Source organism: Diabrotica undecimpunctata, chromosome 5, assembly GCF_040954645.1.
Source record: "Diabrotica undecimpunctata isolate CICGRU chromosome 5, icDiaUnde3, whole genome shotgun sequence".
Lineage (NCBI taxonomy): Eukaryota > Metazoa > Arthropoda > Insecta > Coleoptera > Chrysomelidae > Diabrotica > Diabrotica undecimpunctata.
The window spans coordinates 7,095,487-7,121,662 of record NC_092807.1 but is presented as its reverse complement, the minus strand read 5'-3'; positions in this window follow the sequence as shown (position 1 = coordinate 7,121,662).

Genomic DNA, 26,176 nt, shown 5'->3' with positions numbered 1-26,176 from the left:
TGGAATTAATTACATCGACGTTAAAGAAAAACAAAAAAAGAAAAAGTAAGGCAGAAAATAAACGCTGCAGAAAATAGAAAACTAACAAAAGCAGACAGAGGCAGTAAAAGTTAAACAAAAAGAACAAAGAAAAAAGAAAAAGGTTGAAAGTTCTAGCAGTGATTCAGATGAAGAATGGGTGGAATCTGGTTCATCCACAAATGATGTTAGTTTTGAGTTAATAACAAGTGAGATAGAGTTAAACTCTGAGCCATTAACCTCTGACCAATTAACCAATTAATAAAGAAATTCAGCATTAATGATTTTGTGCTTGTTTTTGAGTAAGAAAACGAATAAATATTTTATTTATCAGATCTCCCTCCTCAAACATGAAGAGGATGGAAAATTTAAGTTCACCTACAGTAGAAGACAAATCACATATGTCGACAAATGATACAGTCGACTCCCTCTACAACGAGAACTGAAATGGCGGACACATTACCTCGTTATGAGCCGATCTCGTTATATCAGACAATAATAATACTGTGCATACAATATGTTTTCTAAAACATTAACATCCTATAGTGAAGCCATTCAGGATAATATAAGATGTTAAATATTGTTTGAATGGCGTTTTTGAAAAATAGTATATTACTTTATGAAGCGGAGAAGCATGACTTTTCTTGACGCGCCCGTGAGGCGCGTAATAGAGGGCAAGTCAAGAAAAGTCGCTTCTTTGCCGAATAAAGTATACTATTTTTTCTTCAAACGTAGCAATTTTCAACCATAAATAGTACAATTCATACGCTATTTTTACTCGAAATTAACTGTGACAACTTCAAAGTCGTCTAGATGTTAGAAATTAAAATAATTAAGTCGTCGGTGGGATTTGCGTTTCCCTGGTTACAGTTGTTTGACAGTTGTTTGCAATTATTAAAGACAGCTTATTGTTGTTCGCAAGCCGCCAACATCGGGAATGATTGCTGAAAGTTGTTTTCGACCATCAGTATCATCAACAATTACCAATGCGTATCAAGAGTCGGGAACATTTTTGCACGGTTTCAATTTTGAAAATGCCTCATTAACTAATTGTACTTTTAATATTACTATAAATAAAAATGATGTTTAATTGTTGTTAGTGACATTTGTATTGTTGCTTTGTGACATGTTTCATATTGTTGCCATGACAACATTTTTCCCTCCGCCGTAAAGAAATGGGAAACAAAAATTGCTGCCGGCGGAGACATCAAACTTTGACAGGATCAAGTTAGATAAGTAATGTCATCATTATTTGACGTTTGAAGAAAAAAGTTATTTACTTTTATTGCTAATGAAATACATTAAAACAAAAAAGAGTTGTTTACTTTTATTGTCAAACATTGTCTAATTGTTAAAACAAAAAATCTGTATTTTGTACATCTCCGTAAAGCCTATTTTCAAGGGTAACATAAACTATTGCATCTGCAATTGGAAGAAGTCTGTCATTTTTGACTGCTTTAAATTTTCCAGTATTATTCTATCTATCATATTTTCTAAAGATGTGAAATAGTGGTATTTATTGTAAAGAAGTTTATTGCGGGCGACAGTTAAGTTTATTGCGGGAGGCAGTTAAAAAGGGGTATTTATTTATAGCCACGGCCGGGCCAAAAACGTAAATAGCACGTTTTTCGATCTTATTTTCTCTCGTCATAACCAAATTTACCTCCCTATAGAGGGTTATAGTTCAATACAAATTTCACGGGACATCTAATGTACCTCGTTATAAGCGAAACCTCGTAATAGCCGTGTTTGTTATAGAGGGAGTATTCTTCTTCTTCTTCAGCCTTAAATAATCCAACTTTGGACATAGGCCTCCCCCAAATCAATCCAGTGGTTTCTATTTTGCGTCAGTTGCTTCCAGTTGCGTCCTCCGATCTTCTTAATATAATCAGCCCATCTTATTTGTGGTCTTCCTCTGCTTGTCTTTCCTATCCATGGTCGCCATTGTTGTATTTCGTGGTTCCATTATTTATCCTTTAGTCGGGCATTGTGTCCTGCGAAGCTCCATTTTAATTTGGCAGCATGTTCTCCCGCGTCCTACTTTGGTTTTGCTTCTAATCCATTTGTTTGTTTTTTTTTTGTTTATAAGTCTCACCCCGAGCATTGATCTTTCCATTGCTATTTATGCCTTTTATTTTTTATCCATATTAGACTTGGTGAGTATCCACGTCTGTGAACCATATAGAAGGAGTATACTGTATAATATTAAAGTTACCGCAATCTCAGTTAGATAGAAGAGTTGACTTTAGCGAATATAATAGACTTAGTGTGCTTTGTGTTATTATTCTTCAAATTTTTATATTAGTTTAAGTATTCAATGTTGGGAAATCTAATAAATGATGATAATTTACTCTTCTTTAAAAATGTATTTGAAATTTAATAATTATTTTTATTTATATATCTTATACATTTCTAAGTTAACATACTTAACTTTGAAAAATATAATTTTTATTATATGATGTCAACTAGTACAACTTTACATGTCATTTACTAGAACATTTGTTGTCAACTATTGAACCCCATGCACTTATTTTCTAAACACCTAATAAAAAAAAATTCAATTATAACTAATGATATAATGTTAGTTCTAGAAGAAGGTATTTTGTCTGAAGTATATCTTGGTAAAAAATTAACAAGCAGATCGGAATTTTCTTTAAATTAGATGTATTTCAAGTTGTGTAATTTAATAAAGTGTCAATTACTCCCACATTTACCTTAGCCAGTATTATTGATACCACTAAATTGAAGTTAGAAGTTTAATTAGAAATGATTATAGCTAATCAGAGATAAATAAATAGATATTATCTAGTTATACAGTATATTACCATATTTTAATATACGATTTTTAATTTTTTTTTAAAAATTACCAAAATAAAAGATCGTGCCAGAGCAATTTTTAGAGTGTATATCGGCTCCTCAAACTCAAACATTCCCAGATGAAATGCCCACACGACCGATGCTATTCGGCGTCGGCGTTTCGCAAAACTTTTCATTTGCAGAAAGAACTTATGCTGACGTCACACGAGCCCTTTTGCTCATTTGGCACGAATGATAGTTTACTCGATAAAATCTCTTTATTATTCCTATTCTAAATTCGAGTCATCACTTTTTTAATTTAATCAAACTTTGTGTTGAATGGAGCTCGTAAATTTTTAAATTTTTGACTTCTATGCGTGATTTACGAAGTCCAATCTCAGAAAATTTTTTCACTAAACTCACACTAAAATAAAATCGTATTATTTGTGCAGGTGTTTGTCCTTACACCTCGTCTTGATGCCTTTGTTTCGCGCACCAGTCATAGGTGACTGGTTTTTCCCTTGGGGAACAAGTTTTGTCCTTAGGGAAGTATGTTTACTTTTCTATACTTTTCGAAGTCACATAAGATTTTTAGGTCACAAAAACTGCCAGTTATGTGGAGGGCAAATAAATATAAACCTGGTGTTTGCCCCTTTTGTTAAAAAATATCTACAGCAACCTGCCCATGCAAATCCTTCTTGTCCTCGATAATGCCCCTTCTCGCCTACCAAATCTCGAAGATCATTTACTCCAAGAGCTCAAGCTTTTAAAGATTCTCTACCTACCAGCCAACACCACCCCTATCTTGCAGCCCATGGATCAGCAAGTGATTTCTAATTTTAAGAAGTTGTATATCAAGCACATTTTTCGGCGCTGCTTTGAGGTGAAGGAGAACACAAACCTTACCCTTCGAGAGTTCTGGAAGGACCACTTTAATATAGGAATTATTGAGCAATCCTGGCTAGGTGTTCTTCTTCTTCTCGTGCCACTCCTAGCGGAGATTGGAAATCATCATGGCCACTGCGACTTTGTTAGCAGCGCGCCTAAAAAGTTCAATCGAACTACACCCGAACCATTCACGTAGATTACGAAGCCACGATATTTTTCTTCTTCCCACACTTCTTTTGACCTTAATTTTGCCCTGCATGATATTTCTTAAAAGTTCGTACTTTTCACCTCTCACAATGTGCCCCAAGTATTCCATCTTTCTAGTTTTTATCTCATTTAGAATTTCGCATCTTTTGTCTAAAGTTTGGAGTACTTGCGTGTTAGTGACGCGGTCCATCCATGATATTCTGAGAATGCGCCTATAGCACCACATCTCGAAAGCTTCGATGTTTTTTGTGGATAACTGTTTTAGTGTCCAAGCCTCTACTCCATACAACAGGGTAGAAAAGACATAACACCGCAGCATTCGTATTCGTAACTTTATATTGATATCACGATTGCAAAAGAGTTTGCGCATTCTATTAATGACTGATCTAGCAATTTCTATTCTATATCTAATCTCTTTTGTTTGATCAGTATCGTCTGTGATCCAAGCACCTAGATATTTATAACAGGACACACGCTCAATCGTTGTATTGTCTATTACAAGATTAGCTCTGATGTTCTTTGATTTCGTGATTACCATAAATTTAGTTTTTTTCAAATTAATTTTCAAGCCGTAACTGTTACAGTATATATTGAGACTTTGAACGAGATGTTGTAGTTCTACTAGCGTTCCCGTTAGGAGAACCGTATCGTCAGCATACCTTATATTGTTGATCGTCTCACCATTTATTATCAGACCAAGATCTTCTTCCTCGAGTGCTTGTTCACAGATAGCTTCACTATACAGATTAAATAAAAGTGGCGACAAGATGCATCCCTGCCGGACTCCTCGACGGATTTGAATTTCTTCTGTTAGCCTACCCTCAACCTTCACATTTGCTGTTTGATTCCAATATAGGTTGCATATAATTCGAATATCTCGGCTGTCTATATTTTTCTTTATTAGAATTTGTCTTAGTGGTTCATGTTGTACTTTGTCAAAGGCCTTTTCGGCTAGGTGTTACAAGGACCTTAATCTCTGCATGGAAGAAGCTGTGCCCTGAGGGTGTAGATGAAAGGGCCTGCAAAGGACTGGAACTCGAAGTGTCAGTGGTAGATGAGATTGTTTCTCTTGAAAAATCCATGGGTCTGGAGGTGGATGAAAAAGATGTGAACGAACTTGTCTAGGAACCATCTCAGGAGCTGACAACCGAGAAGTTAGACGAACTCAATTCGCAGCAGCATATGGTGGTTCAACGAAAAATTAGTTTTGAAGAGGAGCCAGAATTGAAAGACGTTGTCTCTACAAGAGATATACATGAGATCCTGGGAATGTGGGAGAAATTTGCAGAGTTCCTGGAGAAAAATCAACCCAAAAAAGTTACAACTGGTGTTGTTCAACGAAACTTGCCTAAAACATTTCCGAGATATTCTGAAAGGGAGGAAAAAACAAAAAACAAACCTTCTTGGACAGTGTTTTAAACGATCTGCAGATGAAAATGAGCAAAGTTTGACGAAAAAAGCGAAGACTACTGACGAAAATTAAGCACTTCCGTAAGCACTTCACTTTTTCTTATCTTTTTATAGAATGTGTGTATTTTTTGTTACTTATAAATAAATGTTTCTTCTTTTAAATACATTTTTCTTATTTAAAAACACTTCTAATCTAGTCTTTCTGTTTTTTTTTTGCTGGAACAAACGAAACATCGACCATTTGTATTAGCTATTGAAGGTTCCTCTTTGACCTCGGTAATGTTATATATTTCCTGAATTCTCAGTTTAATTGTTCTTGGTACACCGACGAGGTTAGTGTGCTTTATCACGTGTGCTTCAACTAATTGGTACCCAAGATCCTCCAAAAAATTTTTTCTCTCTATTTTTTTTCTGTTGAATTATTGTCAAATATAAAAAATGAGTTAATATCAGCTATATTTAACAATAAATAGAAAATCACCATCGACCAACTTAATTCGTGCACAGTTATAAGCTGCACTTAATTTGTCGACCGTATATGTGTTTCCTTTTTTGTCTTTTTCTTTGTTTTTTATTTATTAATACATATATATGTGTATGTGTGCATAATTATATATATGCGCGCATGTATATGTAATATTCTTATATTTAATATTGTAGCAAATAAAGTATTATCTATTGTGTCTAAATGGATCAAGTATTCCAAAGCCATTAAAAAATATTTGGAATAATTCAAATTTTCGAGAAAAACTTCCTTCTCTGGAATATTTTTCTGGTACTTTCTAAAACATAAATGTTCTATTTCATATTTATTAGCCAATCTAATTTCATTGGATAAATTCCGATCTGTTGAAAATGTAGATTTGAAAAGTAATAATTGTCTTTCCACGCCCGATGTTTCCTCCAATGCATATCAAATCGCAAATCCATCCCTGTTATTAAAAACATAATTTAGTGTTGTGGGTCCGGATTCCAATTTATATAAAATATAATTTATGTTGTTTTTTCTCCACTCGTCATATCCCCCTCAATCTGGTTTTCTCATGACCCGCATGACGTATAAAACAGGCCTCGGTAGTCGTCATGGCTCACTATGACAGCCAGCTACAAAGATTCGAACGATTTATGTCACTTGCTTCTTTTGTGCTTCACCTAACGCACCATGCATTAGTACTAATAAATCAATTTTATGGTTTTGTAAATCAAACTGATGTAATGGCAAGGCATTGGTGGAACAACGAGGGTAGCGAGATGGTTTTGTTGCATTTTTCGTTTGTGAGATATTCAAATATTCTTCTGACGGACAATAAGACAATAATACAATGCGCGGATTATTTATGAAGCCAGCTATGTTTAAATTGAAGAAGTTATACAGGGTGAATACAAACGCTTTTCACGAAATGACATTAAAAACTATGGAAATTAATTTTCATCGAGCAAGTAGTTACAAAAATAAATTTAATAACCTAATAACAAAAACATAAACTTGAATTAGAACATATCACAATGCACGTTATAAACATTATGACATCAATCAGTGTTAACAATATGGCACAAAAAAAGTTTCTGATATAAATCTGTTCGTTCTAATTGAAAAGGCGGAAGTCACTTTCATTTTGGTTTGCACTAGATCAAAATTAGTGCTCTTAATTTGTATACCAAAGTTTTGAAATGCCTTTAAAATCGTCAAATGATGTTGCAGCTTTATGTTTTTAAAGAAAGTGGTAAAGCATGCTTTGTATTTTATTTTACAGTAACATAATCGGCGTTAAGTTGTTTTGCATTAAAATAATAAATAATTTAGGACTACAAATTTTTGGTTCTGTGGTACTATATTAATAAAAAACAGGACAACCGCCCTTTTGGTATGATTTTATTAGGAAAAGAACTTTATAATCAGAACTTAGATTTTATAAAAATAATATAAAACTTAAATTAAAAAGCAGTTAATCATCTTCGGAACATGAAGAATAGTCTTCGTTAATGACAACTTTATTGCTTGTTGTTTTTAAACTTTTTATAGAAGGAATTGTAAATAGAAGGTACCCATTCTAGCAATTCCATTAGGTGGTTATATTTTGAACTATCAATTGGAATTGAGTTTTTATTATTTATTTGGTCCAATATTTTTGGTAGGAGACCACCGAGAAAACTTTTCATTTTCCTTTTAAAATTGACAGTTTTGAAAAAAAAAAAAATGTTATTTTATAATACATATTGCCAGGGTAGTCTCTTTCGACTTTTAAGTGCACAATTTTAGAGGATAGAAAGGGTTCATTGTCTGCGTTCCGTTCAGCGGCGGCTCGTGGCCTAAAAGAGTGGTGAAGATGAGGAAAGCTTGCCGGACCAAAAGGAGGTTTGGTACCTACGTCGCGCCCAAAACTCATTAAAAATTTGTTAAAAAAATGTATAGAGTTTAGGGCCCTAATAACTTGAAAACAGTTTTTTAGGGCACTTATACTAGATACGATTCGTTCTGCTTGCCTGGGGTATTTTAGTTCTGAACCTTGACATTTCATTGAGGGTTTTTTGGCGATTAAATCACCACTCCTGCTTAAACGGGTTGGTGAGTTTCGATTCAGCCGCCCACTCTGAGTCAGATGCTGATTGCAGCCGACCACTCTGGATCAGACGCAGATGTTTAAAATACTGGCTGGTCGACCATGTAAAAGAACATCCCTTTTATCTTCATTTTTCCAATGCCTAAACGGAGTCTCTAATATATTACACACCAAGTCATTAATTTAGCCACCATTTAATATAGTCTTCTGCAGGTCATCATGCAGGGTAGAGTCGATGGCAAAAAGGAAATAAGTACAAAGAGGAAATCATGGCTGCGAAATATTCGAGACTGGCCAAACATGACTGTAGACGAATTATTCCACGTTACAAAAGACAGAGAAACTTTTAGAAACGTGGTCGCCAACCTCCGTTAATGGAGACGGCATAGGAAGAAGAAGAAGAAGTCATTAATTGGATTTATGTCTGTCTAAAATTATTTTTGTTCAAACGAAATCCACGAGAACACTTTATATCCGAAATCCGAAACAAACCACAGAGAAATGTAATAATAAAGTGCACTAAACAAATAAAATTAATACTGTGACTAAACTAAACTAATAAATACTATACTATACACTATACTATATAAAAATATCTATATAATAGACTAAATTTCAAAATATTGTCGCTGAGACAAATTTCCGAAAAATAGGAATACCAAATACACATCCAACAGTGGGTGAAGACGAATAATATATTTATAGTCGGAACTGCACTCACCAGTTTTCTCAGCTATCACTAAGGATAGGCTGACGTAACGTTACCATGGCAACCGTGAACGCTCATGCAGATGCATTTCGAATTTCAAAAATTATATTCACCTATTCCTGAATACTAAGATTCAGTACACGGCTAGTGACACAGGTCAGGACTTGACCGTCAAGTACGTACCGCTAATAAAGCTAGTTGTCTTTTTAATTTTTAGATTAATTAAAAGAGAATAAATAATTGATTTCAGAATTTAGATATAATAATGTTGCTTTAATTTTTTATTTATTTGTCTCAATTTAATTATATTTTTTTGGTGAACCTCACCTTCACCTACTTCACCTGGCCGGCGGCCGCTGGTTCCGTTTCGTATTAATAAACGGACTTGTCGATTCTTTGCCCATTTTTTCAAAGTTAAAAAAGGCTGTCAAAGTTGTTTTGAGCTCAAACAAAATAAGCGGTTTTAAAGAACTGCAGGTCCTTATAAACTGAGCCCATTCATGGGATACAGAAATACTTATAGTAGGCAGTATTTTCTTCTTCCTCTCAATCAGTGCATGTACTGTGTCTGCTTGTTGTGTGTATGTCCCTTGAGTAAATATTTATGATGGATTCTAACTACTGAGGTGTTATGGAAAGCCCCCATATACATACAAAATAAAAAACAATCGGTTTTGGCCAGAGCAGTTGTCTGACCAAAATGGTACTTCTTCTGTTGTATAAGGTAAATTTTTTAACCACAATATTACAGCAGAAGCTATTTCGTTGCCACCCCTTTTTGCAATAGACTCGTTCCACATGAACCATGAACCTTCGGCAGTACTATCATTATTAACGGTTAAATTAAATGTCCATAACTTCTTTAAATAAACCGATTTTCCATTAGTTAATATAGGTGTGGGGAGGCATTTTTGCAAATTCAATATTGCTATGACTTCTTTTAAATTCTGCTTGCATCTTATTCTATCTTGCCTTTTTAACTGTATCTGCTTCCTGAGTTATTCAAATTATATGCTTTTTCTTTACAATATCTTTAACTCCATTGGGATCTGCCTGTTTTCACTTATTTTAAAAACTGTCACAGGTATCACATGTATCAATATTAGGGGGCTTGAAATGAAGGTTGATCTTTGTAGAAAATATTTTCCGGTTCATAATTTTCTTTATGACAAGTTTGGAAGACCAATAATGACATATGCCTCGGAGACAAGACCCGAAACAGCCACAATGCAAAGGCTACTGTAAACGGCAGAGGTGAGAGTACTGAGAAGAATTACAGTAAATACGCTGAGAGATCGAAAGAGAAGTGAAGACATTAGAAGTCACCAATCGGTAAAAGAAATAGAGGACGACCGCTCAAAAGATGGAGTGTCAACCTTCCATAGAGGTATTAATCCGCCAATGAACAAACAGAATTTCTTATAAAGTGGAAGAAGAAAAAGAAGAAGAAGAAGTGTATGCATAGGCTGCATACTTCCATTTACTGTGAAAATGGACTTCCGACCTTTCATTTCTAACGAACAAAAATATAAACAACTTTTTCGTATAAATGTTGCTAAACAAAACCTATTGTCTTTGTCAAAACAATTATCAGATTTACGAGTACTGGGGCTCTACTAATCTTTCTGAGAGTGTGATACAGATACCTATTGATGTTAAAAATCTATTAAAACTTGTAAACTGCTTATACGAGGTTATTATTTTTAAGATGTAATATTTCTATATGATCTCCATCTGCTACTATGTCAGATGTCAGCCAACTATAAGAAAAAATAGGCTAAGAGGATGTCAAATAGTATCGGATAAGAAAAAGAAAAAGCGTGATATTCATTTTGAATCTCTTGCAGAAGCTCATTATAGTGGGTTTCCCATTGTTCTCCTTTTATCCTTTTGTTCTCCACAAATGAGATGGTCAGATGACTTGAAGAAACACGCAGGCCCGAGGAGGATACAAACTGTCTACAATAGAGAGACATGAAAGAAGGAAGAGGAGGCCTATGTCCAAAATTGGACAGCAAGGGCTGTATAGATAGAGATAGATGCTCCTTTTATTATTTCGAGGACAGATGTCTGGTTGTTTTTTCTAATGCTGTTTATGAATTTTGAGGATTCTGTTCACCGAATTCCCCTAAATATTCGATTTCACTGCACTTTTGCTGGAATGTTTCTCTTTTTCTCATAGGGGGAGAAAATCAGGTTTTCGGCGGCTAAACGGGAAAACTAAAATATTTTGGCTCTGACAGAAAATTCTGATCCTTCTAGGTTTGAGTGTTAAACCAAACAGAGAAGACTAATCTGAAGATTCGTCTGGCAGACAATTAGTATAGAGGAAGGAGGAAGGAAACCTCCAACAAAAATCTCAACTAGTCCTCGAGGAGACTAGGAAGATGGATCTGCACTTCATCTCTTAAAAAAAACGACTTGCAGAAGAAACTAAACAGCCTTGTAGGATGGACGGATCAAACGGAAAACAAACCAAGGAATGGAAACACAAACATAAAATGTATAAAAAATTAGCAGAAAATGTAAGGAAGTAAAAAAAATACAAAAAGCTACCGTAAATATCGTTGCCCTACGGAAGAGTTCCAAAAGAAAAAGGAACACAGTAAGATGTAGGCATGTTGATAATTTGTATATACAGGATCTAAAATACTTTAGCGGATATAATGCTGGAAAAATCTATCTCAAATAAAAAAAAATAAAATAAAAATAAAATAAAATAAAATAAAATAGGAGAAGATCAGGCGGGGTTCACGGCAGGAAGATCTTGCATAGACCACATATATACACTCCAAGAATTAATTGAAAAAAAAATGGCAAAAAATAGACATGGCATTCATAGATTTAAAAAAGGCATATGACACGGTCCCCAGAAAACAACTATGGAACACGATGAAGGAAATCGGAATAACTCAGAGGTTAATAGAGGCCGTAAAAAACCTTTACAACAACAACAAGGTAAGAGTTAAAACCGGCAATAAATACTCCAACGAATTTAAGACCACAAAAGGCTTATTGCAGGGATGCTCTACATCTCCGACACTGTTCAAGATATGCCTCGAACAAATATTAAAACCATGGAAAAGGAAATGTGAAGGGATGGGAATACCAATCCACAACAACTTCTTGTACACATTAAGCTTTGCAGATGACCAAGTGGTAACGACTCAAGATGAAGAAGATCTGTGCTATATGCTCCGAAAATTAGAAAAGGAATACACAAAAAATGGACTGGAAATAAATCCAGAAAAGACCGAATATTTAACAACAGAGCAAGAACCAGTAAGAAACTTGAAAATGGACGATAATAGGGAAATTAACGGCACTGACAAATTCAAATATTTAGGATTCATACTCTCAAAAAATAGAACCACCGAGCAAGAGATAACCAGCAGATTAGCACAGACAAGAACATGTATTAAACAAATGAACGGGGTACTGTGGGATAGACAGATTACCAGAAATACAAAGAAGAGAATTTATAACACCTTGGTACGCAGTATAATGACGTATGGAGCAGAGAATTGGGTAATAAATAAACGAAACATGTCCAAAATCACAGCAACTGAAATGGAGTTCATGAGAAGAAGCTGCAGAGTGACAAAAATGGATCGCATCAGAAATGAGGAGATAAAACGAAGAATGGCAGTAGAACAAGACATACTCAGCTACATCGAAGAAAAACGTTTAATTTGGTATGGACATGTGAGAAGAACAGATCATACAAGGTGGATAGCAAAGATTTCGGATTGGAGCCCAATAGGAAGGAGTAAAAGAGGTAGACCCCGAAGATCATGGAGGGATGAAGTGGACGAGGCCATGGAAAGACGAGACCTTAGAGATGGAGAATGGCAGAACAGAAAGGACTGGAGACGTTGGCTGAAAGAAGGAAGGCGGCGACAGCTGTAAAAATCCTTATATAGATAGATAGATAGGATATAATGCGTCGGAGTTTACACTAAAATCCCTTTTTAAAAATATGAATTGATTTGGTTTAAAATTTGAATTCAAAATAAGATTAAGTTTTTTTTAAATTCATCAAAATAACCTTTGGTAGATCTATATTATGTTATTTAATATCTGTATTAAAATTATATGTTTATTTAAATTGATATTCAGTTCAATGCTACATGTCACTGGCATTAATTAATTTCTAGATCGCTACACTAAGACTTGATTACTAAACAATAATTCTCTTCCTTCTTGTTCACAATTTCTTTATTTTTTATTTTTTATTTATTTTATTTATTAAAACTTACAAACACCACTTAGGTAGTAATTACATGTAAGAGTGCTCATTACTTGGTATAAAAATATACACACAAAAAATACAATATACTACAATATACACACAAGTACAAAATAAAAACAAAGAAAGTAAAACACATTAAAAAAAAAGACACCAGTTAATAAAATTTTAAAATTCAGTCCATTACTTATCTATTCATAACATTTTTTAATATCCCTTACACTACAGGTAAAGAGGTCTATATCACAGATCTTTATTAACTCATTACACTGATATTGCATATAGTTTATTATTGCACAAGAATTATATGGACTACAAGAAAATAATTCATTACTGTTTATCCTTAGGTTGACCTTTGGCACATGAAACCTAATAAAGTTGATCAAACCACATGTCTTATATTTAAGATTGTTAATGATATTATGAATAAACACAACACAATGCATGTTCCTTCTTTGCTCTAATGACTGCAAGCCAAATATTTGAAGCAACTCTTTTGATGGCGTAAGGTGAGTATACACATTGTATTTCTTAAGGTATAAATACCTTAGAAATCTTTTTTGTACCTTTTCTATATGATTAATATAAACTTTGGCTTCAGGAGTCCATACCACTGATGCATATTCCAAGTTTGGTCTGACTAAAGCGTTATATAGTCTAATGGTTGTGTTTATACTAAAGTGTTTGGAAGTTCTTATTACAAATCCCAATATTTTGTAGGCCTTATTACCAATATTTATATAGTGTTCATTAAATTTCATGTTAGCCTGTAAGTATATTCCCAGATCTTTACATTTGGTTTTCCTAGATACTACACAATTGTCAATTCTATAATTCTATTAATGTATAACACTGACGATAACAGGCGAAGCCAGTTCTGTCTTGCCGGACGCTGACACCAAGAATACTAAATTATGTTTTTTAATAATAAGTTTAATTCAGGGTTGTGAAGCAATACGTTAAATTTATTGTCAAGCGTGTTGATTAAATCCCCTTTTGGAGATTCGAATGAGATGCAAGAAGAAGAGAATTGATTTGACGGTTTTTGTTTCATAAATTATTTCGGACGCCCATTCTCTAGAGCTCGTCGGTGTTTCTCTGTCTATTGTACGACGAATGTCCCTCTTCAAATTTATTGTTTAGTTGATTAAGAGGGAGATGTGTATGGAAGAATGTGTGTTCATATAGTTGACAAGATGCATTCTGTTGCATTATGAAGTATATTATTGATATAGTGTAAATCACCACAATTATTATGCTTTCCTTGGACTCAAAATTATCTTAACTTAAGGGAGTTTGAACATTTTTTGACCGTATAAATTCTAATGAACTTTTATTTATTATTTCTTCATCTAAACTCATTTGAGCTTGAACATTATTAGTTGAGCACGATGAATTATTACAAACCAACGTTTGATTACACAAAATTAAGAAAAAGAGAAATACATCAAAAAGTGATCCAATAAGTCAACTCAAATCTAACAGAAGTGGGAGAAGAAATCTTAACATCAGAAGATGTCAATGAAAAGTGGAGCAATATTCAGGAGATATTACTAAAGGCTGCTAAAGAAAATTTAAAGCCTGAAAAGACAAATAAAAAACAGAAATGGATGACTTCAGAAATTATAGCATTAATGGAAGAGAGGAGAAAGGCCAAAGGAAGAAATGAGCCAAAATATCAAGAACTACAAAGTAGAATTAAAATAGAGATAAAAAAGGGCAAGAAAAAGTGGTTAACAGATCAATGCATAGAAATAGAAGAGTATGACAGAAAATACGACAGCTTTAATATGCATAAAAAAATAAAAGGACTAACAAATACCAAAAAGCGAGCACACTATGGGATACTCAAAGATGATAACGGTAAACTCATTGCAGACATCAAAGATAAACTAAGATTTTGGCAAGAATACATAATGAAACTATTAGACGATGATAGAATGATACAAGAAGAACCACAGGAACAAACAGGACCGAAAATAATAATGTGCGAATTAGAACAGGCAATTAGAAATGCAAAGACCGCAAAATCAGTAGGCCCAGATCAGATACCCACTGAGTTAATTAAATGTATTGACGAAGAAACACTGCATATACTTTTAGATCTGTTAAACAAAGTATATACAACAGGAGTAATACCTTAAGATTGGTTGCTGTCCAAGTTTGTAACACTACCAAAGTCAATACATGCGACAGAATGCTCCCAGTACAGAACAATTTCCTTAATAAGCCACACACTTAAGATATTTCTCAAAATAATACATGGAAGACTATACAAAAAAATAGAAGAAGATATAGATGACACCCAGTTTGGATTCAGAGGAGGACTAGGAACGAGAGAGGCTCTGTTCGCTTTTAACGTTCTCGCGCAAAGACGACTAGATATGAACCAGGATCTCTATGTCTGCTTTATAGATTATCAAAAGGCTTTTGATAGAGTACGACATCAGAAACTCGTAAAACTGTTAAAAGAAAAGAATGTGGATAGTCGAGATATACGGGTTATTGTCAATCTGTACTGGAATCAAAAAGCAAAGGTAAGAATCGAAAATGTCGAAACAGAAACAATAGAAATCAAAAGAGGTGTTAGACAGGGTTGCGTGCTATCCCTATTGTTATTCAATCTGTACAGCGAAGCTATTTTTAAGGAAGCAACATCAGAGAAACAACAGGGTATATCAATAAACGGAAAAATCTTAAACAACAGAAGATTCGCAAACGACACCGCTGTTTTTGCAGACAGTCTAGAAGCATTGCAACGCTTAGTAAATAGATTACATCAAGTCAGTATCAAATATGGACTACAAATGAACGTTAAGAAAACCAAGTTCATGATTATTTCTAAGCAACATACAGTAGGAAGGCTAGATATCGAGGGAAAACAAGTAGAAAGAGTGAATAACTACAAATATCTGGGAACCTGGGTAAATATAAACAATGACCAAGGTAGAGAAATAAGGACACGAATTGAAATTGCAAGACAAGCATTTATAAAAATGAAAACAATGTTTGTCAATCGAGACCTTCCTCTGAATCTGAGGATAAGAGCCTTAAGATGCTGCGTGTTCTCGACTTTGTTGTATGGAATGGAAAGCTGGACACTAAAAGTGGATAATATAAAGAAGTTGGAATCATTTGAGATGTGGTGCTATAGAAGGATTTTAAAAATACTATGGACCCAACGAGTTACAAACATAGAAGTGTTAAGAAGACTACAAAAGGATTGCAAGGTCTTAAAGCACATCAAAACAAGAAAGCTGGAATATTTGGGCCACATTACCAGAGGTGCGAAATATATGATATTAAGGCTCATAATGCAAGGTAAAATCAAGGGTAAAAGATCCATAGGAAGACGAAGAATTTCCTGGCTGAGAAACCTAAGAGAGTGGTATAGTTGCAGCTCAGTAGATCTTTTTAGAGCAGCCGCCAATAAGGTACGGATAGCTGTGATGATAGCCAACCTCCGATAGGAGAAGGAACTACAAGAAGAAGAAGAAGAATTATTGTTTATTGTTCTTTCATCCTTGCTACTCGATGATGAACTGTATGTAAATGTAAAAATATTTTTTCTAGCCATTTTAGGATTTCTAGGGAAGTAGAGTAATAATGATTACAGTCTTGTGTCATCCAAGTGTTGTGTCATTGAAAAAATGGATAAAATTTGTAATGTATTGTAGCGCCCTCAAATTTAAGAACGAACCACAAGGAGTGTGGAATGTGGAATGTGGAAAAGTTAAACGGCCAGAATTTCATCCAAGTGGTACAGGCAAGACTTTTCTTCTGTCATTAATTTTGGCAAACATACAATCATAAAATAATATTGTACTGGCCATTGCATCATCTAAAATTGGCGCAATTGTTTTGAATGGTGACCGAACAGCGCTTTCAGCATTCCAAATGTCATTGAATTTGCAAAACACTTAGGCACCAACATTCAACATCAGCAAAAACTGTGAAATAGAAAAAGTACTCCAAATTATCATATGGGACGAATGTACACTATCTCACAAGAAAGCATTGGAAGCGCTTGAGCGTACACTGCGAGATTTGAGGGGAAACGCACGGATCTTCTGTGGCGCACTCAGTTTATTGTCTGACGATTTTCGGCAAACACCGCCATTTATATCACTTTTAACATTCGATGATGAACTTAAACCATGTCTCAAATCATCCGTTTTATGGCGTCATTTACAGAAATTGACTTTGAAAACCAACATGCGGGGGTACAATTTTGCAAAAAAATTTATGGATATTGGAAATGGGCGAATGCAAATTGATGAATATATGCAATGTATCAATGGTGTATGTATGCTATGAGATCATAGAAAACATAGACGAATTGGTGCAAAAAGTTTTCTCAAACATTGCACACAAGTACAAAAATATCATCAATGGCTCAGTACGCATGATATATAAAAAGCCAAAAACATCGATGTCAATACCATTAACTTCATCATAGAGAATAGAATATCCGGCGAAACGACAAAATGTAAACATCCATCGATACTGTGGTGAATCAAGACAAAATTGTCAACTACCCAACTAACTTCTTAAATTCGTTTGATTTGCTAGGCATGCCACCGCACGTTCTTAGATTTAAAAATGGCGTACCCATCATTCTTTTTCAAAACATAAATCCATGACGACTCTGTAACGGAACCAGATTCTCATTCAAGAAAATGATGAACAATGATATCGAGGCAAGAATTTTGAGTGGAAAATTCAAAAGTAAAGACTTCTTGTATCCCACAGCACTTCAATAAATATCGAATAGAAACGGAACGTTGCAATGTGATCATCATCATCATTTAATCTTCACTTATCCACTGCTGGACATAGATCTCCCTCATAATTTTCCATCTATTTCGATCTTGTGCCACTTGCATCCAATTCCTATGACAACGTTTTAGATCGTCAGTCCAACGTGTTGGTGGACGACCTCTGCTTCGGTAGGCATCATCTCTTGGTCTCCATTCCAGTATCCGCTTTGTCCATCTATTATCTGTCATGCGAGCCACGTGACCTGCCCAGTTCCATTTCAGTGTTGCTACTCTCTCTACTGCATCAGCCACTCCTGTAATTTGTCGTAGCTGGCGATTTGGGATCTTGTCTCGTAGTGAAACGCCCAACATAGCACGCTCCATCGCCCTTTGGCACACACGGATCTTTTGAACTGTTCTCCTTGTCATGGTCAACGTTTCCGCACCGTAAGTTAACACTGGCAAAACACACTGATTAAACGTTTTTCTTTTAAGGCATATTGGTATATCAGACGATTTGAAAATATGGTTCAGCTTGCCGAAGGCTGCCCAAGTCAGTCTTATACGACGGAGAAGCTCAACGGTTTGGTTATCTTTTCCTATGCGAATCTCATGACCTAGGTATTTATAGGACATTACCTGGTCTATGGATCTTGTTCCTACGCATATATCTTCGCTGACTACAAGATTTGTCATTATCTGGGTTTTAGATATATTTATTTTCAATCCCCCTTCTAGCGAGGAAAGGTAGAGCTGATTTAAAAGTTCTTTGGCCTCATCTATTCTATCAGCTATTAGTACAATATCATCTGCAAACCTTAGATGGCTAAGCTTTTCTCCGTTTATGTATATGCCCTTGTCGGTCAGTTTTGCCCTTTTACATATATATTCCAAAAGCGTAGTGAAATTCCAATTTATTTTCTAGTCGTTTCGTAATTATTTTTGTAAATAGTTTATAAATATCTGAAAGTAGACTTATGGGCCTGTAATTCCTGAGGTCGGTAGCATCCCCTTTTTTAAGAAGTATGATAATTTCTGCGTTATACCACTGGGTTGGTGTTATTGCTTCCTGCAAACATCTAGTGAATAGTTTGGAAAGGACCTGCCATAATCTTTTTCCAGCCACTTTCAAGGCATCTGCCACTATTTCATTTCTTGCACTGACCTTCGAACTTCATTGGGTGTTACGTCCGGTAAAATTTCAGATCCCTGATTGATTATCTTTGGTAATGATTCACTCCGGTTACATTGCTGTTCTTTGTATAGTTGTCTATAAAAAATCTCTATCGTGTTCATAATTTGAACTCTATCCTCAATGATTTGCCCCTGTTCATTTCTTAATTTGTGGACGTTTTTTCTTCCAATGGACATGCTCTGTCTGAGTACTTTCAAGCTTTTGTTTTCTTCTATTACTCTAGTTATTTCCATTGTATTGAATCGTCTCAGATCTTTTCTAAAGTCCTTTTTAATTTTCTTATTCAAAATTCTTAGTCCATTTTGGTTATGATCCTGATATTCCCTAAGTTTTCTTCTTTCCTCTAGAAGATGTTTTGTGTTGTGGCTTAATTTTTGGTTATTGTTTTCAGGACGAGGACAGTATTTCTTTTCAGCTTCTTTCAATATTTGAGTAATAATATTGTTCATTTTATCGATGCTGATATTCTCTAAGTCGTGTGTATCCAAACTAGTCTTAATATTTTCTTCGTAAAGTGTTATATCTTCTGGGAACATCCACCTTTCACTTTTCTTTTTGAGGATCATTTTGTTCTTTCAACTTCAGTGTTAAAAGTGGTTTTTGCTCTAATTAGTCTATGGTCGCTCCCTGTTGAAAATTTATTCAATACTGTTTATTCCTGAACAATATCTTTCCGATTTGATATTATGAAATCAATCTCATTTTTTGTTCTTTGGTTCGGACTCTTCCATGTTCACTTACGTTGGGGTTTCTTTCCGAAGAATGAGTTCATCACAAAGAGATTTTCCCGATGTAAGAAGTCAAGAAGCCTGTTACCTCTCTCATTTCTCTCACCAAATCCAAAGTTTCCCATAGCAGATGCAATGTCATAATATTTTCAAAATGAACAAAATCAATAAAATGACTCAAAATAAATCGAATATTTGTGTATTATCTTTCATTCAAATTAATTTTAGTTGGTGGTGCAGCAGCGAAGGCAGGGTACAGCTAGTAACAGAATCATGAGCTTCAAAACTTGGTCAGAATAATCTGACACTCGCCATCCTAGCCAAATCAGCTTTTCGCTTGATACCTCGCGTTTTTAACAGCTAACAACCCTAATCTGCGACCATTTTTTCTCAGACAACTTTATACCGTCATATTAAAATAAAATTAGCTTTACTTTAATGCAAAAAAACAGGCATATACGTCATGAGCACCGTATTTTATTTAAAAAATAAATGAACGAGTTTTTTTTTTTAATTAATTACCATTAATTTATATAAAATTATTTGCGGCGACTTTTTACTGGCAACATATTATCAATGTATTCTCCTAATGTTAGATTTATGTAAAACTTTATGAACGTAGTGATTTTGGAGTGGGATCTCGTGCTAGAAGAGATAGCGAGATACCTTGTCATCGACATAGCAAAAAATATTAAATACAACCCAGTAAACGAGTCTAAATAGGACCCAACCTAAAAAAAAAGAAACAGAGAAATTGTCAACTTTTCCATTGACAATGAACACTTGTTGCACAAATTACTGTTAAAGGTTTCGTGAAGACTTAAAAAACAAACCGATATTTTTCTCGTATAAAGTCTTCAATTATAATCACATAGTGCATTGTTTTTTTTTTGTTTAGATCGTAGTTGTTTGAGTAGTAATAACTCATAAAGCGAGCCACCTCCGTATAATAGAATGCTGGTACCCTGCCCTGAGCAACCTCTGTGCGAAGGTCTGTCACCGATGATTTATTGGACGCAGTTCGGCACGCAATTGTAATAATCGATACCATAGAATGGATTCATTGATTGCGAGCTGGTATAATGGTACGCTTTCATAAAATTGATATATTGCTCCAAAGACTAACATACCTAATGTATTTTTTTATCTCTATTCGAAATATACTGTAATATATTTGGTTATTTATTAGTTTTATTATTTTCGCGCTGAAAATGAAAAATGTGGTTTATTATTCTCGATTTGGAATCGATATTTTACGAGGGGTGTATACAGAAATATTTTAATCAAGCAGAAAATACGTAGTTGTTTTTCTTTTATTTTGCCACGTTGGTAATCGTGCTGGCAATAATAATTTTGTTTGAGGCAATTCGAAAAGATTATCTGATGTTTTGTGATGTCTCTCTGGACGGTATAGAATTATAGTTTATTTTTATGTACGAGAGAGTAATTAGCATAATTTTAATTGGTACCTCCGACCACTCCATGGGCGTGCTCAAGATTAATTGAAAAATTACTTTGAATAATTGTAAAAAATAAATGAATTATTTCAGTGTTATAAAGTGTTATGTGTATGTAAACAAAAGTGACCTCTTTTATCACACACTATATTAGAACTGACTGGCCTACATTAAAAAGGGTTTTAAAAAATTCACATTTTTTTTAATTTTTAAAAATTACAAAAGAGAAAAAGAGTTTTTAAATCCGTCTAAGGTATGTTAAATAGATGAATAAAAATATTAATATAAAACTTACAGCTACTTGTTACAAATCCAAATCAGATTCAGAAGATGAACTTTCAGAACCAAGATTTATAATAACTGGCTCGATCATTTTATCAGTAATATTGTCCAGCTTCCACATTTTTTCCTCTTCTTTAATAGTGTGATTTACTGCCTTTTCCCAGTTTTCAGGTTTTACATTATTTACGGCCTCCAAAAACAACTGTTTAACATCATGAATTTTAAAAGTGGTATTTTTTCTTGAAACTTCACTCTTTATCTGTGCCCATACCAGTTCAATCGGGTTTAATTCACAATGATATGGTGGGGATCTAAGTACTGTCATTCCACGATTTTTGGCAATTTCATCAATTTCGTATTTTTTAAATTTTTCTTTATGAAGGGCACACAACGAATAAAGTTCCTTTCTTATAGATCCGGGATGGTACGTAATATTTTTTGAACTCAGCCAATTCTGCAAGTCTTTTTTTAACCACTTGGTTGTGGGCAGTCCTTCTATAAGTCTGGAGTGATAACTTGCATTATCCATTACTATTACACAGTTCTTAGGAAGAAGATCTATCATTTGTTCAAACCATTTTTGAAAGACATCAGCGTTCATGTCTTCATGGTAGTCACTGGTACGAGTTGATTCAAAAGTTAATAAACCACCTTCAACAAAACCGTCTGAACTGCCAATGTGTACTATTATCAGCCTGCGTCCCTTTCCTGATGGTGGGTTTAAACCAGTAGATAAGTTATTTACAAAAGCGTGCCTTTGACTTGTAAGAGTTTCATCCTGCCAAAATTTATTTGGTGTATGACCCTCGTTGATCCATGTTTCATCAAGATAAAATATTTTTCTTTTTTGGTTTCTCATTTCCTTTATGGTTCTTAGAAAATGTCCTCTCCATATGACAATATCGCTTCTTTCTAATAAAATAGACTTTCTGGGATTCTTTTTCCAGCGGAAGCCTATTTCTTTTAAAAGTTTCCATAACGTACTTCGACTCATTTCTGGGTAATCCTTATCATCTCGAACTGAGACAAGAACTTTATCCAATGTTGGAAATTCTTGTCTAAAGAAGAATTCATGCACTTTTCGTCGAAGTCCTTCTTTAAAATGATATTCTATTTGAAATTTTGGTTTCCCTGGAGCATTACGTGGCATTTGAAAACTACCACATTTCTCTTCTTTAATAACTCTATAAATCGTAGATTTCCCAACACCAAGTGTACTGCTAACTAACTCAACGGTCTCATCAACACTTTCACATAAACGTTTGTCTGTAAATGATTTAAAACAATTAGATAATAATGTTTTTTCATTAACTGTTAAAGGACCAATTTTTCGGCGTTTACACGGCACTTCCAAATTTTCCATAACACTAGTATACACAATAAACTGCACCTTGCAACTGAAGTACCTACTTTTAGTGAACTGTTAAGAATTTTGAATACGCCACTTGGACCTTCCTATATACAAAATGGAAAAACCCACTATCACATTTTCTGTGGAATAAGTTTAGAAGGTAATTATCTAGTCAATTACTGTCGTAGATTCCTGGAATTAAAGAATTAAATGTTTGATTGTTGAAACCCTTACTTCGTGGAATGCACTCATTTCAGATAAAATAAAACGTTTTATTTTATCTAAAGAATTAAACTTTATTTTGCAAATAGGTAGGTACTTATTAAACTTTTATTGGTTATATATAACCAATAAAATAAACATCTTACATTTCTTGCAAATTCATTAGTACCTGTTACCCTATTCTATTCTGCTCCAACCTTTATACCTGGTGGTCATAGTCAATTTAAAATTGTTTTCCTATATACTTATATTATTATATTATATTATATTATATATGGTATAATATTATTATTTTCATACAAAAATTCATAAAAAATCATTGTAAATTTCAAAATCGATTATTTATCTCAAATAAATACAAATACCCACAAAGTTAAAAAGTAACAACTTTCATACCATTGCGATTATGTTGCCAAATTCTAAATATATTCACAGGTATCTGTGGTTTAAAATAAAAGCAATATTAAAAATGCAAAAACGAAAATTTTTATTAAAAATCATGAAACAACAAACAGCTTGGCAATATTTTTGAATCTCCTTAAATCCTCACAAAACGTAACGACGTTTTCATCTTCTGATTTTGGGTCGTTCAGTATTCCTAATTTCTTGTCATAAGCGAACAAGAGAGGCTTGATTTCCTCACGAAATTTGAAGGCATTTCCCACTCATCGTTTCAAACATTTGATTATCACGACTCTTTTCACTGAAATAATTTGCCATTTTAGTTCAATCGAATGAGTAACTGCTTGTTTATTTATTCGTACCATGATGTATTTTCCTGATATTATATTATCGTCAGTGGGTTCTTGAACTTGAGGTTCTGCACTTTTTTCCATATTGTTATTTGGAGCTACATATGATTCATGACTCTCTGCATAAACGACTTCTTCAGAATTTTCATCGTCACTACTTAATTTTGATTGTTCTTGAATGTATTCTTCAAAGCTTTTGTCTTACCTTTTGATAACTGTAGTTGTTTTAAATAGGTTTTAGTTGTGATCACCTCAGCAATACCTATTATTTTCCTCTTCCTTTGTTCTAGCTTCGTAGAAGGTTTCACTGTTGCTAGTAGAACTTTCTCCCAGGATGCAATGGAAGTTAATGCAATGCGATTTTGGCTTTCTGTAGTAGAGCTGCAAGAGGTTGTACATGGGATCGTAGTTTGTTTACCCGTAGAATTGTGCTCCTCACTGATAGTGTTAGGAATGCTTTTCTCTTCATAACATCGTTTTAACTTTTCGCGATCAAACTTTTCTTTGTTAATGGAATGTCGATTTAGAGGAAAAATACCTGTTTTTCTAAAGCCATTCACTACAACAGGTTCTCGAATAATGCACCAAGCTTTTCCCAAAAGGTTGGAAAATTCTCATTTTGTTAGCTGTTTTCCTAAATTTTTTAGGAAATGTTAACAAAGCAACCTATGAAGACTTAAGCCCCTTAAAGACAGACACATCCAAAGGCTTCAATATTGCAGAAGTATGTGGCGGTAATTTAAGAATAGTCACATATTCTGCCATAGAAAACGCAATTAGTTTGGGTGGAATGTGCGATAAATGACCATCGTAAATAAAAAGACCAGGCTTTCAGGGCAATTTTACAAAAAAACATTTTTGTACCATATAAAAATTACTTGTTCAGTCATCCAACCATTTTTGAATACGTAGTAAGATGTCTCTGGATACTCATCTGTACCAAACATATTATCCTATAACCTTTTGCCCTTGTGGAGGATCATAGGTGGTAATATGGATCCGTTGGCATTAACACATGCCAAAACTGTTGTTGTTTTCCATCCTAAGCCTGCAGTTTGCGTTTGTGCTATTTCTCCGATTTCATCTGCATATCCTAGCAGGGTATTGTTAAAGTTGTAAATTATTCATAGTAGTTTCCAGTTGATCAAAGAAATCGTAAACAAAAATGGGTCACTTTGTTGTCTTACACGAGATGCTTTAATTATCTCAGGTTTCTTAATAGAAAGTCAGTTGCGTTTTGAAAAATTTATAAACTAATCTTCACCAGACTTCTCCAATCTAAAGGGCACAAATCCCTACTTGCTTATAGTTGTTATTTGAGACGCCAAAATGTGTTCATCTTCTTTAGAAAGGGCAGTTCTATCACCTCCAGTCACACCTGTAATAGAATTTCATTGTTTTAAAAAGTAAAATCTAGCAGGTACCTAATTTTATACGCCATACTCCATTGCAGCCTTCTTTAGTGAAGATATTCCCGATTTCACGTCTCTTACAGCCAGTTCTAATACTTCTATTGAATACCTACTTTCGACACCACGATTGAGAGTCTTTTTATTATATTTTCTGGGCATTTTTGCACCCAACGAATAAGTTATAAACAAACTAACCTAGAAACTTTTGGAACCACAGTTCCCCCGATATCTCCGTCAACAGTTGCACCGATTACGTGCCATGTCAAGGTAACTGAGGACTCCTTTCTTAATTACCAAAATATTCTTCGCATACTCCGGTTACTAGATGGCGCCAAAGTTAACTTTCTTTAATAGTTTGTCACTAGTTACTACCAGAGAGATACAGTACAAGTATGTACTGTAAACTTTATAATATCTTGTTAATTAAAAAAAAACATTAATGGGTGCCACAGTTACCCCATTTTACCCTATTTTATCAATATTAATATAAAATTATTAACATAGAATCCTTTATTGATAATTTTGTACAAGGTAAAGAAATGCGCAGCAGGCATTGTTCTTTATAGAAACCTCTAGCGCTTTCGCGGCTGACCCCAACAAATAAACCAAAAATTTATCGCACCCATTAGATACAACAAAAATTCGGAACTTCTCGAATTTATCGTCACCGACGAGCACATAACCTAAATCAATTTCGACGAAACTGCCGCCATAACAAATAACTAAACGCCAATAACGAAACTTCAATATGACACACTTCACATCTTCAAGTTTTAGGTGACACAGACATCAAAACTCTACAGTTCGCATCTGTACCATGAGTTCGGCACATTCCTTACCCTCTGTGGACCCTTTTCGCTTCGTATTCACGACAGGACCGGCCTAAACAAATTTTGAAATAAAATATTTTATGCTTAGTCTAAAACTCAAGTGTAAAAAGTACTTTTTAATAACAATATTAGAGAAGCCAAGAACGAAGATTTGAAAATAAACTATAACAAGATGACATACCTCTAATGCATAATGGAAAATACGAACATCATAAATGAAACCAAACTAAATTCTATGAGATTCTACGTGATGATTGGGTAATATTTCGATGTTCATGGAACATAGATTTTGCCTTTAGAACTCTAAGTGGATCTCGGCTTGCCTGGCCACAAACCTCTTTTGTATCTT